We start from the raw sequence: 4,280 nt of genomic DNA on the forward strand, positions 1-4,280 counted from the left end.
CCAGTCAATCCACAGAATTGTGAGAAATCATAAATTGTTACTGTTTTGAGCCACCAACTTTGGGGGAATTTGTTATGCAGTAATTGATAACTCAAAGACATAAAAAAATGAATGAATGAAAGAACGAAGGAGTCAATGAATGATTAGAACAAAAGCCTCTGTAATTGGAAGTAGATTATATTACCTAGGATATCACTGGGATGATGTTACCTAGGCTATCACTTTGTGTGTTATCACAAAGGTATGTTACCCTTTCCACCCACTTAACACCTTTTGTGAAGCTTTACACCTGTGATTACCTATGGACACCAAGGTGCTATGGAAAGGTTCTGAATCCTTATATGTGTGGAAATAAAAGTGAGAGAGAGAAAAAAAGGGTGTTGTTGACTTGTCCCCAAAAGTTTAGATCAGAACAGCTTTTTCTCTTCTACCCCTTTTTGGGGCAATATCATGCCCATTACTAAAAAAACCATAACAAACAAACAAAAACCACAAAAACAAACAGAACAAAACCTTATTTCTACCAAATGTTGAATTTATTTAAAAAATGAGAGAGGGAAATCTATCCTCAATAAAGGAAAAGACATGAAGAGTAAAACTTTTATACTGTGGGAGAAAAGTAACTATACGACAATAGCTAAAACAAATTCAAAGGATCTAATATACTAAAACAATCAAACGTCATTGAAGGACTTCATGTCAGCATCCTGGGAATAAATACAAAGCATGGAATAGAGGCAAAGTGACAGAGAGAATTTACTTCAAAATAGAAGATCCGTTGTAGTTTGGCTGAGGATTTTGCATTTGAAACTGGTTGTTTGGTGTCTTAGTTATCTTAGTGCCTAGAGTATGTAAATGATAGAGATCAGGAAATCCTTAGGAGGCAAATAGATAGACTTTATAGATACTACTAAAAAAGCAATAATGAGGAATGATTTAACAAAATTCAAAGGTTTCAGATCATTTGAGAGCCTGAAACAGCAGATGGTATATATAGTTCAATTCAGACAAACATTTAAAAAAAAAATGCATAGCAATAGAGAACTACAAAAGAAGGCTGTGGAAACACATTCCAATGGACTAATCACCCAGTACTCCAACCAGAAAATATCCAAAAACTTTTAATTATCAGCTTGGTGCAAAGAAATGGTCTTTTAAGATGAAGGCCAGAATAAAAAAGTGCTTCAGGTTTTTAGTCTTAACTGTTGAGGGAGGGATGGGGATGAGAAAAAAATCCTCGGAAGTGGGAAAACATAAAGATACTCTACGAAACATGAGATTCTCAGTCACAAACTCCAGAGGATTTAATTTTCTCCATGGAAATAAAGCATTTTGATATGTGTGTTAACTTATTTGATAGGGTACATTTTAGTACCTTATGTAAGAGACTGTCTAAAAAGAGCCAGGAGAGATATTTTTCCAAGCCGAAATGGATTATATAATCTGTAAACTACCAGTTGTTTACACTGACGGTCTTGGTGACAGAGGAGGATCCATATACATTTATATAGTCAAAGAGGCTGGAACATTCCAAGCCATCTGTTTCCATGTGGTTTCTGTATTTAGATAGGCACTTCTCCTAGAGGAAGCTAAGTAGGACTTTAAAGCCTTCACTTCCACTCTGTTAATAACAAAAGCCTCTCGTTAGACTCTTCTCCTAGGTTCCACACTACTCAGGGACAACAGAGTTGGTCTTTCTAACTGTAGCATTTTCAGTATGTTATTAACTTGACAATAACATTTTTTTTTCTTTTTATCATCAGAAAATACTTTGGAACAGAATGAGGCAGGCTCATGTCATCTTGTGTTTCTTTAGAGACAGTTTTGATACTAACAAGCATGTTAGTGATGTGTTTTTGAATTAACCTGTGATGTCATAGTGCTTTTGTGTGTGATGCTTTCGGACCGAACTTAAAATTATCCTGTAAGGAGTATCTAGGACCAAGACGTTGAGGAGGAAGATAGATAACGCCATGTCTTGAGGATATGGAAGACTTTAAGGTAGGAAAACATTGAACAGGTGTCTGGAGGAATATCTCTTTAGATAATAAAAAATACAGTAGTCCACAAAAATATGTTATAGATGTTTAAAATTGACTCCTTAAATTAAATCTTAAAAAAGAATGGGGCACCTGGGTGGCTCAGTCGGTTAAGTGTCTGCCTTGGACTCAGGTCATGACCCCGGGGTCCTGGGATCAAGCCTCATGTCTGGCTCTCTACTGGGTGGAGAGCCTGCTTCTCCCTCTCCCTCTTCCTGCTGCTCCCTGCTTGTGCTCTCTTTCTCTGTCAAATAAATAAAATCTTGAAAAAAATAAAATTGACTCCTGTCTAAAGTCCAGAGATATTAAATTTGATGGTCTTTAAAGAACTCCTCCTACACTGATTCTTCTTTATGTTTTATTTCTTTTGGTAAGAGTTTAATTGCCATTAGAATTATTTTCAAGTTAAGAAGATAAGAAGATTGACTTTTTTTCTCACTATATAAATGCTTTAATGGCAGCCTCCGTACAGGATGTGGCGTCAAGACAGGAAAAAGAGCAAGTGCATAGAGAGACATGGCCATCAGAAAACAGGTGGTGAGTGAATGAAGAGTCCACACAGCTTCCACACGCTTTACCGGGTATCAGCTCTAGGCCACCTCTTCCTCAAACTCGCCCTCCTCCTCGGCCCTGGTGTCCTGGTACTGCTGACACTGCTGGCACTGTTGGTACTCAGACACCAGGTCATTCATGTTGCCGTCGGCCTCGGTGAACTCCATCTCGTCCATGCCCTTGCCCGTGTACCAGTGCAGGTGCCCCTGCCCGTGTACCAGCGCAGGAAGGCCTTGCACCTGAACTTGGCTGTGAACTACTCTGAGATCCACTTGAACAGCTCCTGGATGGCCGTGCTACTGTTCCTGAAGATGGTAGACATTTTTAGTCCCCAGGCTGGTATGTCACAGACAGCTGTCTTCACGTTATTGAGGATCTGCTCAACGAAGTAGATGCAGCAGTTTTTGTCTTGGACGTTCAGCATCTGCTTGTGCACCTTTGTGGACATGTAGCCCCTGAACACTGCAGGCGCGGTCAGGTAGCGGTCGTCATGTTCTTGGCATTGAACATCTGCTGGGTGAGCTCGGGTACTATTGGCTGCCTCGGCTGGTCACTGGGGTGAAGCCCAGCGTGCAGAAGTGCAGGCAGGGAAAGAGGACCATATTGACAGCCAGCTTGTGCAGGTCAGTATTGAGATGCCTAGGAAAGTGCAGGCAGGTTGTGACTCCGCTCATGGTGGCTGACACCAGGGATTTGAGGTCCCCATAGGTGGGTGTGGTCAGCTTTAGGGTTCCAGAGCAGATGTAGGGGGTCTTGTTATCAATGCAATAGGTTTTCTCTGTGTTTTCTACGAGCTGGTGGACCGAGAGAGTGGCATCATAGGGCTCCACCACCGTGTCTGACACCTTGGGCGAGGGCGCCACACTGACTGTGTTCATGATCCTGTCTGGGAACTCCTCCCGGATCTTGCTGATGAGGAGGGTACCCATCCCAGGCTCAGTCCCCCTACCCAGGGAGTGGGTCAGCTAGAAGCCCTGCAGGCAGTCACAGCTTTCAGCTTCCTTCCTCACAACATCCAGCCCCAAGTCGACCAGCTCTTCACCTTCTGTGTAGTGCCCCTTGGCTCACTTGTTCCCAGCATAATTCAGACCGGAAACCAAATTATCTGGCCTGAAGATTTGCCCAAAGGGTCCCAAGTGTGCAGAGTCCATAGTGCCCAGTTTCAGGTCCACAAGAACAGTGCAAGGTGCGTACTTGCCACCGGTGGCCTCCTTGTAGTACACGTTGATCTGCTCCAGCTTCGGGTCTCTGTCGCCATGGTAAATGCTGGTAGGGTTGATGCCATGCTCGTCACTGATTACCCTCCGAATTTGCCGCGAATCTGGTTGCTGCCCTGGCTGGCCTGGAGGGGCAAGATCTCCCTCAGGGCGACAGCCTCAGCCATGCTGGTGGAAGGACCACGCAAGAGCCCAGGGGCTGGCGCGAGGAGCACTAGGAGTGACTTTTTAAACTTCAGAATGAACCTCCCTGCTATGACTGACTGTATTTCCTAGTATGAAGAATTATAAGTTTTCACAATAAAAGCATAAGCTTTTAGCATACTTTGATTCTGAGCTTTATGCTTCATCCATCTGCCACATTAGGCGTATTCTTTTTTATTTTTTTTTTAAGATTTTACTTATATGGGCGCCTGGGTGGCTCACTTGGTTAAGCGACTGCCTTCGGCTCAGGTCATGATCTTGGAGTCCC

At 43.0% G+C, this 4,280-nt stretch overlaps 1 pseudogene; it reads right to left on the reverse strand.

Moving 5' to 3' along the window:
• Nucleotides 1–2,629: 2,629 nt before the first annotated feature.
• Nucleotides 2,630–3,954, reverse strand: LOC114218407 (tubulin beta-4B chain pseudogene; annotated as a pseudogene).
• Nucleotides 3,955–4,280: the final 326 nt, after the last annotated feature.

This window comes from Eumetopias jubatus, unplaced genomic scaffold (assembly GCF_037043125.1).
Source record: "Eumetopias jubatus isolate StellerSeaLion01/CBP00866 unplaced genomic scaffold, mEumJub1_p1.0 scaffold_1, whole genome shotgun sequence".
NCBI lineage: Eukaryota > Metazoa > Chordata > Mammalia > Carnivora > Otariidae > Eumetopias > Eumetopias jubatus.